Raw genomic sequence first — 12,798 nt, 5'->3', positions numbered from 1 at the left:
TTGCTAACGCCTTTAAGTATGCTTGATTATGCAAGGATTTTCATTTGTACACAAAAATACAGATTTTTTTTTTTGTGTGAACGAGTTTTGCCTGAGTGTGCAACTTTTAAGTATTTCTCACATTTTTTTTTTGCACAATTTTTAATTACTTTAAAAGGCATTCTGTCGATGAATCTGATCTTCGTTTTCCTTACCCCATCTCGGACTCAATTTCAATTACAAAGGATTAGAGATGCTTAAAAATGCTCTCAAATTCTCGAATACTCAGTTTACTTCAAAAGTTTTTGGACTGGAAATTAAAATTAAAAACTTTAGTTATTGAGAATTAAATGATATTTAGAATCTTCAAAAACAAACATGGAAAAAATGTATGTGGATTTTTAAGGCAGGTTTCGAATAAAACGTCAAGAGTACTTTGATTACAGTCTGAAACACTTCAAAGCAACGGAATGACGTAGTTAGGCTATAGTGGTTGCTTCCATCTATATCCAGGAATGAGGTGCACTCAGATCCAGAGGCCCATTTTCATACAAATCTTTGATTCTTCTAAAAGTAGCTTTTAATAAGGTGAAAATTTTCATACAAGAATTTTCACGCCAAGCCGAAATAAAGATTATTCTGTTATTTAGAACTCACTAAAACATGACAAAGGCAAGAAATATTTGTTGACGCCTTCGATTTACCTTGTCGCGACAACTGCTGAAAAATTGTTTACCAAATGTCTTATTACACTGTCATGGGTCCCTATTGGGCAGTAACCAGTGATGATTCTAGTCACAGAATTTAGGTGAAAGCGAAAGAGGCTGTTGGAAATTCTATTACCGAACCCAGGCCATATCCGGTATACTCACATGGGATTGCCGTAGACCAACTTTTATCAAAGAGTTAAATAATCATTGTTTTAATATTTCAGGGCAACAAGGTTCGGTTTGATGAGAATACAAAAATACTGAAATTCGGTAAAAGTGTTCGATTTCAAGGACTAAGTGAGAAATACTCTGCTACGGAAGCTGACGGCACAATAAAACTGGGCAACCAATGTGGCCAGGAGAGGTACAAGATGTAAAGTCGAGAAACAGAAAGCCCAAATCTACACTTTAAAGAGATTAGAGCGAAAACACAGAGGCTGACTCTAGCAGCTCACGCAAGTCAACAACTTCGATTTTCACTTCTCCGACAGAAGGGACTGGGAATACGATAACGCTCAGAGCGATGATAGCACTCCAATCTTCACAGATGGTTCAAAAATAGGCAATGCAATAGAATCTAGCGTCTTATTCCAGCAACTTTCATTGAGAAAAGCTGACAAGCTTTCCAGCTACAGCAATGTTTTTTAGGCAGAGATCTATGGAATCTAGCATGATGAGCATCATGAAACTCCCTCCTTCGAAGCTCGCTAACCTTGACAGTCAGTCTGTGATCGAGACTCTTGCGTTTCCAAAGACCAACTCGCAATGTCATCGAGACTGTGGAAGACTTCACAATCCCTTAAATAGTTAGCACAGCGTCAGTCGATACTGAGTCCTGGAACTTCATTGTTTTTTGCAAAAATGACTAAGCAAACAAATGCACGCAGAAACATGTCTGAGAAGCGGCATGTTGAATTGAGTCGATGCCTCACTGATTTTGCCGCTTTCATAAATTGATGAGAAAGTACAACAGGTGAACTAACATGGACGCTTCCAGAGTATGGCATTCACTTTTACCAGGAACCAGTGCGAGAAGTACACACTACTTTTACGGCTTCTCACGGTGATTCTTAGGCGCCATTAGGCTGCTCCGTGTGGAGTTGTCTGTCTCCCATAGGATGCGTCCCCAGGTGGCGGATTGGGAAATGCTTGTCATCATGCAGGGTAAGTGGGAAATAAAATACCACTCGCAAACCAAAACAGACAAACACCTGCTTCGAGGTGTGGATAGCTCAACTATCACCAAGCTAGGATAGGAAGACTAGCAACCTACTTATCTAAAACACAATATGCTCACGAATCGTCAGACGCCCAACTAGGCGTTAGAGGATCCTATGTGCATACTTATAGATATTAGACTGCATGGTCACCCAGTTGGGGCCTTCGGAAAACGATTACAGTAGAAGCTGTAGAGATGCGGAAACGAGCACTTCCTGTACTTTCTATTTAAAGAATATGCTTGACATTCTTGAGGGACCACTTCTTCAAGGTATATAGGCATCTTCAGGCATAGTTTTGCTAAAGCGGCTAATTGCATTCCACAAAAGCTCGCAATACTTTAAGAATAAGTGAAAATAGGAATGGAAAAATGTTTGCTGCGCGCCAACGAGTGAACTGCTTTTAAAAAACAACATCTCTTCCTACACTGACTGGAACCTACACAGTCTGTAACCTGTACTGTATTGCTTACAAACTCTTCATATAGACAATTATATGGAGCGTAAGGTAGGCGAATGAGTTTTTAGGTTAAATTTGCACGAATTGTGAACACTTTTCAGGTGTAGGTCTCGGTCTTTGCAAGGCAATTTCGTTAACTTGGCAGCTGGTAGGGTAGTAAATTTCAGCGAAAATTCTATGCGTCTCAAAAAGCAGTTATAAAAATGCTAGGATAGATTTGACGAGCCGTTCAGTGGTTGTGAAGAAGCAGTTAAAAACACAACGTAAGACAAAAAAATACGGTTTTTGTTTTTTCCGTGTTATTTGCTACTTTTTGCATTTCCACCAATCAAAATCCTTACGCTGCGTGGATTGTGCTCTTTGCCTTCGCTATGCCTGCTGAATGTTTATGCCAGTGCTAGCGCACGTTTTTCACGTTTTTTGCCAGCTTTCAGGCTGTATGTAATTTTCATTTTTGTGTACATTTTTTATACTAGCCGATAGCTGCGGATGCTTGTTTGAGTTTAAAGGCGTGCAAGGGATGTGAGTACGTGTATGTGTGTGTGAGTGCAAGTGTGAGAACTACAAACGCTTATAGCTACATACATACAATTTTCACCTTTGCCTTGCGAAAATTTTTGCAAACATTTTTCTTTCCGTCACTGCACGCGCGATATACATACATATGCAGATATGTATATGTATGTGTAGATGCAATGTGTGCAAGTATTTACAGATTAACTGGCACAGAACCTTTTGTTATTTTTTTTTTTTGTGTGTTTTTGCTTGGCTGCACCACAATATTTACCTAATCAACACCACAACTTCCGAGCAATGAAACATTTCACATAAAACTTAACATTTGCGTTACACAAATCCGCCCGCTTTTTGCATTTTCGCTACGCACGTATTTTAACATTTCCACAATAGCTTTTTCTACATATTTCCTTTTTTTCTTAGCCACTTTCTCACTTTCCCGATTTAACTTACTGCCTTTTGGTATCCGACAGAAAATGTAAATTTATTCCGATTTGCGCGTTGTTGATGCTGCGCACACGACCATAGACGATGAGAGACTGAACATTCGTTCAGCCCAACACTCAGCAGCAAGCCACAGACAATTATGAACGATAGAATGATAGATACGAGCGTACACCTTACGACACTTGGCCTGCAATTGTTTGCATTGTACCGAGCGGGTAGCTGTTAGCAGCTGAGTACTCGTAGTGATGGTGAAAAAGCTCACTTACTCAATCGCTTGCTGCGCACTCAATGCGGCGAAAGCTTAAGCTTCGGCACATGTTCGTTCGCCCACCACCCAACGCCCGTCAGTGGTGTACGCGTATAGCAGTAGAGCAGCAACAAGAACAACCACAACTAGTATAAGTACTGGTGCAGAGCACAAAAACAAAAGTGGTTGTTGTGCAGCAGCAAGCATTGCTGGTCATGGCAGTCGACACTTGATGACGGCACAGTGTGCAAAGGTATGTATGCACCGTTGCTTCGACGCTACTGATAGCGCTGCCAGCTGCGTAACCAACGCTCGGTGCTGTTGCTTCGCCTCCGCGTGAGTGTAGCGAAGTTATTGTTACTGCTACTGCGACGCATTTCCAAGCAAACAGCTGCCACCTAATTAGACACCTTCTTTGCTACTGTTGGTCGTGCCATTGAAATATTTGCAAGTTTTACAAATAGACAATTTGTACATTTACATATATATTCTATACCCCCTTGCACACCGGCATACCTTCAAACATATAGTACATACACACACGCATATATAGGTTTCTTTGTAAGTCCCACATCCGTACTAAGCAAAAAGCTACCGTCTTATAATCTATTTGTAAATATACGCGTATGTATGCATTTCTCCAAGTCGCTTTTGGCATTTGCTAGCAGCTGGTTGCAAAAACGTGATAAGGTGCCCTTATTGTGTATACCCTTCAAATAGTAAGGCAAAGACTAGCGGAAGTGAAAATATGTTAAAGGCAAGGATTTTCGAAGCTCTTGCAATTGTGAAGGCCGGGTGATCATACTTGAAAACCCAATCGTAAATTGAGTTGGCATGAGGTGACTTGGCAAGCCAATTCACTCTACACACTTTTGACTTCAATGCTTCGGATCGCTGTCCTAGGTTAGCTAGTTGTTCCAAACATTTTCGCAGCTGTCAGTAATAATGCTTTTCAGCAAAATTTCAAGACTGTATTCAAATAAACGGCCAAATATATACTTTTTCGGAGAAGCAGCCCCAAATATGAATCTTAACCCGATGTTCAACAGTTTATGGAACTTGTCGATAATCAGGATCGACGTATGCAGCTATGCGCCCAAAAGGAAGATTCTTCGGTGAATACTATGTTGGCCCAATTCCGTTCTGAATTTGCCTTAGTCCATGAAAGTATTTTTTTAATCTGTGATAATGAGAGCAGCGGTTCCTTCAATGTGGTCTGGAATTTATGCTCCTCTGCCCGTAAACGTCCTCGCATTGTGTCTTTGGATATATTCAACACCACATTTCCTTAAAACTGCTTCTGCTTCACGCAGCAAAAAATTCAGCTTTGTCACAAAGAAATCAATGATCTTCTGATCTTGCTTTGGAAAGGTATTTTTGTTGGTTTTTGGGTCTCATTCGGGGAATTCTTAAATTCTCCATTTTTTATGAATGCATTCCACTTCTTAAAATATATTTATGCAGATGCACGTGACATTTTGGGACCTTTAGGGTGTGTAGCCTGCTTCAAATCGTTTTTTTTACGCGGAACTCATTTTATAAAAACAAAGGACGCTTTTTAAATTTCTGACAAAACTAACAAATTACACAACGCGCATTGCGAAAAGGATACGCCTATTCGGCAGCATTTAAATCTTTCTTGTAACGAAACTCCCGGTCGTTAGACAATCTATTAGACACTATGAAATTTCTTGTAAAGCTGAAATGCGTTTTTTGAAGAGAAAAGTTTTGGCCAACAACTGACTCGGTAAGTGACACTGGAATCGACATATTTCGAAAAGTCGTATTTATTGCCAGATTTGCTTTAATAAAAGTCAAACAATTTATTGTTCCAGGCGTAGCAATGTACGCTGGGTGGGTACCTTTTATATTTACTTCTCATTTTTTCCCTCATAAACAGTAAACGCTCAAACAAAGGCACCTACAAAGCATTCACTAAAGATTCCTACAAACTCCATTTTTTTTTTTTTTTAATAAATTTTCGATAAATTTTTATACTTATCAGTGTAGCTCAGTGCAATTATGTATGTTTGTATGTATGTATGTACGCTGTACTTCTTTTACCGCTGTCGCTTTGCAATTCGACACCTGAATTTGTGACATTAGCGCAAAATCCCAACCCACTGCCTCGTCCATTTCATCGCACTACTCATCTCACAACCACCGTTGCCTATATTTAAGCCACTATAAATGTGCGCATTTGTTATTACTATTTTAGTTGTTGCTTCTAGATTGTTTCTGCACTGCTTGTACCTGCTTGTTGCTGGTAGACAATCGCTGTGGTGCTTGTAAGGCTTTTTCAGTGTCGCGCGAAATTCGCATTGACCTTAGAAAAACAAATTAAAAAAACTTTCGGCATGCTTACATATCTCATTGCCGTTGCTTTTGTCTACCTGACAGTATTACAACAACTACACTCAACACCAAAAACCATCAACCAATTTGTGGCCAGAACACGGTGAGGCTTCTCTAAATACTTAGTGGAAACTTTAGCTGTGTGCAACCAGCTTAGCTGTGGCTTGTGTAGGCGGATATGCGCGGCGTATGAGTGATGTCTACAGGGTGCGTACGATATTTGAGGATGACTTGATTTAATGATTTCACGAAATTTTTACACAACACTGACATGAAAATAATTCGATAAAATTTCCCATTAGCTGTCATAACCTCCTCAATCCGGGTGCGGAAACATGCCCGAAATCAAATGCTTCTTATTCATATTAGTCATAGCGGTATTACATGCAGCTTTCAGAGAAGACATGGTGTTGAGGATACTTGGCATGCCCTTTGTTGCTCAATACGCTAAAAACCATAACTGAAACCTCTGTAAGACCAAAGTCTGGGCCCAATTTTTTTTCGGTAGAAGAAAACCATAACATCTCAGGCGCTTCAGGGAGTTTGATTTAGTTTAGAAAGCATAGGATTCACACCGAACATCTTCATGGACCACTCGACGGATAAAGCTCTCAGAAACTTTAAGCTCCCTCGCAAGCGCCCTCATTGATTTTGTAGGGAACTCGACAATGATCGCTTGCACTTGCAGCGTTGAATAAACGAATGAACGGGCGCACTTAAGACAAGTAGATATTGCCAAATCGATGAGACTTGTGGCGATAGCTGCACGTCGCTTCATTTCTAGTCTCCGTCTCTCCATGTCTTATCTGAAACAGAGCAAAAAGAAAAATAATGGCTTCAGGAAGTTACAGCCACATATGAACATATGCATGTCCTCAACTACCGTATGCACCCTGTATACTTACATATGGTGGTATATATGCAGTACATGCATATATGTATGTATGTTTGTATGTGCGTAAGTATGTTCGTATTTGTTTGCATTGACGAATGCTTTTGCGACGGTTGCTGTGGCTACGTTTGAGGTCAGACATTTTGCGTTTGCTTTTACTTTTACTTAATTTAATTTGTGAACTTAAGCCATTTTGGAAGCAGGCACAAAAAAAATAAAATAAAAATAACAGAAGCAGTCCAACACCGTTCGTGGCAATACGCAGTAGAGTTGGTGGGTGTGGGAAAGATTAAAAGTTCAGGGTTTTCGTTAAGAAAACTATTTTGGATTAAAAAAAAATATATTCTAAATTTCAATCTCATTTTTTATCATTTATAATCAATTTAATCCTACGCCTGAATAAACTTGAGAAAATTTCAAGTATTAAAGAATTTAATTTGCCCGTTCTCAATACATCTAAACCCATTATGAGCCACCTTATGACAGATGTGTGGCGAAAAAAATGCAGAGCTTTCCAAAAATTTTACTTAAAATTTTACTTAAAATTTTAAAATTGCCTATGGCTCAGCGTGCTTAAAAGTTAAGTAAGAAAGCGCACGTGAACCTTTTAAAGTTCCTCTCAAGACAGCAGCTGCATTCAATTTGTAATACAAGCCCATACACCGTTGCAAAGCCTTGGCTGGTTAACCTTTTTCAGCACGCAGAGTTAGTGGGAGAGTATTCTGCGAGAACGGGGAGCTCAAGTTCAAATTTAGGCTACCGAACCACTGCGATGTTTTCCAAACGGAGGTAGCCGCAATAGAAGAGGCTGTGGATTTGTTGCTTGCCCCTGTAATTACAGTAAAGATCGTGAATAACTACTCGGACAACCAGGCGGCGATTAGGACTTTTGAGCTCATTATTTTTGCGTTCGAAGTTAGTTGGGGAATGCCTGACTTCTCTCACGACTACATTCGAAACGATATTAACCAAATTTAGGTTCCCGATAGCAGTGGCATAGCAGGAATCTAAGGGCTGATGATCTAGCTGAATAGGGGACCCTGGAGACGGTTTAATCACGAAATGAGAGGATTGTGGTTCCCTTGAGAAGCTGTGGTTTACTCCTGGAAGGATGGACCTGGTGGCAATTCAGCCCCAGCACTCGCTGAGTGCGCAAACGTGCAAAGTGGCGAGACTATTCTGGCTAGGGGTAAATCGGGAGCGCTCGAGAAAACTTCTAAGGCTAACAAGACCGCAAGTCTCGAATTTGGTGGGTATTGTTTCTGAGTTATCCATGCCACTTGAAACTTGGGATTGCTTCAAGTTCTTTCTGCAGAAGCTGTTTGGAGGATGAGGTGAAATCATCTCAGCACCTTCCTCTCAGCTGTCCTGCTCTCGTCGGGCTAAGATTCAAACATCTGCGCGCCCACTTTTTAGATACACCTGCGAATATGGCAGGTTTACATATCACACACCTTGTGAATTTCATCAGCAGCTTTTTAGGTACATGGCAACTCTATTCAGTAACACAATAGCTAAAATATTTATCTAAAAACTCTTACTTGTTACTCAGAATATAATATATTATTTAACTAATTTAAATTTATATTTTTAAATAGATGGCAACCCTTTCTTTAAATATAGCATAAAATATTAAAGTGGTGTTATTCATGTCGTTTGGTATGCATATCGCAAATTACTATTTCATGGCATTTTTTGGATAGTTGGCAACTCTGTTTGAAAATATTTCAGTGCTTAAGCATAGTTCTGACCGATTTGCAATTTTGGTGCAATATTCTTGAGATATTATGTATTCATATAAAAAATGCAAAATAAAACGTTTAAGTAGCTTACCCCTCGCCTTTCCCTTCGCCTTCCCCCTTAAATGTCTTACTTTAATTTTTGTTTTCATAATTTATTTAATTTATCATCATACTTACTTCGATTTTCGATCTATTCAATCAGCCCGTCCAGCGAAGGAGTGTCGATGCTGCCTACAAACGTGCCTTCACACAGCTCTCATAGCATAACTTAAGGCGCTTACTAGGCAAGATTGAGATGTTAGCACATGCTTTGGTCGCAGTCGCATGTTTGTGTAACGTGACAGATCCGCAGAAAAATGTGAGTGTAGCAACATAGTAATTAAAATAATTTAGCTGGAGAGGCTTACTTTTGTAAGCTTAATGTGGCTGCTACTGTTTAATCTTATGCTTATTGGATAGGCTGACAAGTTTTACGTAAACACATTAGCTCATGGATCACGTTTGACGCTCACAAAAATAGCTATACAAGAAAAATTACTACATAATTCCACTTTTCTGAAAAGTTGAAAGCTTAGTATTAAACCGAAAAGACCTGGAAGATATTCGCAATCCTCAAATCGTAAGTTGCCTTAAAAACCCTAAAGCCCAGGAAGCCTACATTAAAACTAAAGCCCAAGTTGTTAAGGTTTAACAAAACACATCAGGCGTCACAACGTAACTTCACTACAGACTTCACCTTAACTTCAAGAAAGGTTTTACGGCAAGTTTTTCACCGAGCGCCGAATGGAGAAAAGCGAAGGAGGTTGGTAGGTTCGGCAATGAAATCTACTCTAACGGTTCTAAGTTGTACTGTAGTGTGGGAGCTGGACTCTTTTCGGAGCAGCACAACTTTTCCAAATCAATTCGACTTCCCAGATGTTCCAGATAGCACTAATGCAATCACAGAAGCATGCAAATTACTAAAACACTACAAAGAAATTGGCGCAAGAGCACCTATCTTTTCTGATGGTCAAGCAACTATCAAGGCCGCCTTAGAGTCCAATTCCATTTCATCCAAAGTAAAATAGTTTTACAGCTTAGAGAGGAACCAGAATTATTCCTCTGATATGGATTCCCGGCCATAGGAATATAGAGGTTCGGTACTAGACATTGATTCACATTACGATACTTTAGCCGAAAGAAGGTGGAAGCAATTAACGACATGCACTGCAACAAGAAAAATATGACCAGAGGTCAAATTACCTGGGATACAATTTTTAAATAAATGGTTTTGCTACAAAATCTTCGAGGTTTTTAAAAAAGCGCTGACAACTCCAAAGGTTGTAAATGGAAGGCAAAAATTGCAGAACAAAATATTTTTCCCATTGTAGAAACTTCATAAGCTTTTGCGAAAGCTACCATCGGAGATCCAAAGACTTGATCTGTGTGCTCTTGTGCCATTAAAAAGCTTCGCGTAAATACTTTTCTTATGTCCGAAGACGACGTAGAGCTTTGAGTAACTTGGGGCACAATAAAGAAAAAAAAACAGGATTCATGCCGGAAAGAAAAGTAATTCAAATCAAAAAGTTTAGTGAAAGTTCTAAAAGCGTAAATATGTATATATAATTAAATGGTAGCCTTGGTACGAGATGCAGGCTCAATAATAGAAATCGAAAGATTTTGTAAAATGTTTGGGAGCAGATATTACTGTCGGCACTTTAAACTATTTTGAAAGCTCTACTAATTGCAATGAAAGCTCTGCAAGTTGCAATGAAATATCTGCAAGTTGCAATGAAAGCTCTGCAAGTTGCAATGAATGCTCTTCAAGTTTTAATCAAAGCTTTGCAAGTTGTAATGAAAGCTCTGCAAGCTGCAATGAAAGCTCTGCAAGTTGCAATGAAAGCTCTGCAAGTTGCAAAGAAAGCTCTGCAAGTTTAAATAAAATTGAATGCTATTTTCGCCAACTTAAAGCTTATATTCGGCCCTGAAAAGTTTTCATACTGATTCGAAAAGCTCTATATGCAGTCTTAAAAGCTTCAAAATATATCCTCATATTATCAGGAGAGTCTTTAGTTCGAGCCCTACGGGGATCGTGTAAGATGTAGTAAATAATATTTTTTACGCTACTTCACAGATTATTAAAAGGTCTGGATATTGCTATGAAATCCATTCTCGCCACGCTAAAGCACATATATTAGTACACATACGTCTGCATGTGTGTTTAAAAGAAAGAGAAGGCAATACTCAACTTGAAATTTCTAGGCTTAGCAATTTTTTATGAATGGAGAGTTGTGAATTGAACTGGCAACTGTAACGGACAATGGTAACTGAGCTAACGAGAAGGAGTAAACTAACGTTGCTACAGCTCAACCATTTTCAATGAGTTTCCTAGTTATGCTGAGCGTTGCTACCGAAAAGCTCTTCTTGTATTTACTCCATGCAATTGTTATTGTTATTGTGACTTTTTGTGTTGCTGCCTTACTGTTATTGCTTGTAGCAGATTTATTTGTATTCGCTTCTAACCACCTAACCTTTTATCACATCACAACTACTACTAACTCCTTACTCTGTACATCCTTGAAAGCTGCGCTGCTTCTGTGAGTTTGGATGTTTTGTTTTTGTTGTTCTTGACCGTAAAGCTCATTGCACGCGACTTGTAATTGGGTGAGTTCAGTAACACTTACACTCTATATTTACTACTCGCTTCTCTCTCAGCGATTCTCTCTCACACCCTTTGCCAATTATTTGGAGCGCAAAACTTAACGAATGATTATTTTGACAGTTTTACGACTATTTGTCAAATTGGAGTATGGCGAATTGTGTGATGGTAGGTTAGTGTTTACACTTCCTAGCTACAAAGCATAGACACGCTCGACATGCGACTTCGTACATCCTCCAACCTACTTGCACACATACATGCATACATACACGTACACTTATGTAAGTCGCTCATAATAGCAACTTTTATGCGATTGATGTCTTCTGAGGGTTTTTTGATTACGCGGCTTATCAGGCAACTGTGCACAATTCAAAGCATTGAAGCGAATTTTTAATGAGAAAAAGGGAGAAGTTAGTTGTGATATTTCAATGCACTCGGTCTTTCGGTTGTCGTAGTCGAATGGTTGGTGCGTAACTACCATTCGGAATTCAGAGAAAATGTAAGTTCGAATCTTGGTATTTCTGTCGTGAAAAAATATCTGCTCATAACAAATATCTGGCGTTTTGAGTCAGCTTAAAATTGTAGGTTGCTCCATTTGTGGAACAACATGAAGACGCACAAGATAAATAGGAGGGAGGAGGAGTTCGGCCAAACTCCTAACAGGAATGTTGGCGCTATTTATTTAATTTTATTTTTTATTTATTTTTATTTTTTTTTGAGTTTTTAGGGTTGCATAAATAATGGCAGTGTAGTCGGTAGAAAAAAGAACTTCAAACAGAGCTCCGTATTGGGGTAAATATTGGGGTGATGTTTGAATTAATATTTCCCATGGATAAAGGCTTTCAAAACAGAATAAGAAAATGTTTTTTATTATTTTTTTTAATATTTCTTTATTATTATTATTTTTATAAATTTTTTTTTTAATTTTTTTTATTAATTTTTTATTTTTTTTGTACTATTTTTTTATTATTATTATTTTTATTAATTTTTTTTGCGATTGTTTTTTTTCAATTTTTTCATATTTTTTTTTTTAATTATTTTTTTACTATTTTTTCAAATTTTTTTTATTATTTTTTATTTTTATTTGTGCTCCGAAAGATGTGTGGGCATGGATACGTCTTTTCGCCGATGTATGCTCCCTGGTTACCGCACGAATTCCCGTCTAATTGACTCGTGACAACAAAATTGATCTGGTAAGTGCTCAGGTGAGTTAATTGTTCCTAGCCTCCTCCTACTTGCACTGAGATTGCCTTCAACCAAGAAACAACCAAGCCAAAGAGCTGTGAACGCCAAACTAATATTAGGTGAAGTCAATTTTGGGATTTTTGTCTGGTCAATTATTTAATGTATTTCTTTTCGTTAAATTTTTTCTATTATTCGGGCACTTTGGCGTTTGTGCTTACGCTACTACACACACTCTCTTAACGAATTTCTCATCAGCGCGCCTAGAAGTATACAACAATCGAATTTCCTTTTAAACAACGCCAAAACATTTCCTGTCGAAAATTTCATTAACGTGCAACGCCTTCCGTCGCCTCTTTGCAGTTTACTGCCCACTTAACCAACCTTCGATGCATCTAACCGCCATTTCGGCT

At 38.7% G+C, this 12,798-nt stretch overlaps 1 protein-coding gene across 2 annotated transcripts in view; it reads right to left on the bottom strand.

Moving 5' to 3' along the window:
• Positions 1–3,437, bottom strand: part of LOC129236805 (1-phosphatidylinositol 4,5-bisphosphate phosphodiesterase) — a 186,044-nt gene extending 182,607 nt beyond the window's left edge. For both annotated transcript variants that reach the window (XM_054871043.1, XM_054871041.1), the window contains exon 1: positions 3,154–3,437. The gene's annotated coding sequence lies outside the window, so the exon portion shown is untranslated. The remainder of the gene's footprint in view (positions 1–3,153) is intronic.
• Between the last annotated feature and the right edge of the window lie 9,361 nt (positions 3,438–12,798).

The sequence above is a fragment of the Anastrepha obliqua genome, chromosome 2 (genome assembly GCF_027943255.1).
Source record: "Anastrepha obliqua isolate idAnaObli1 chromosome 2, idAnaObli1_1.0, whole genome shotgun sequence".
NCBI classification, from domain to species: domain Eukaryota; kingdom Metazoa; phylum Arthropoda; class Insecta; order Diptera; family Tephritidae; genus Anastrepha; species Anastrepha obliqua.
Note: the sequence above shows the minus strand (reverse complement) of the source record. Positions and strands in the feature narration are given on the sequence as shown.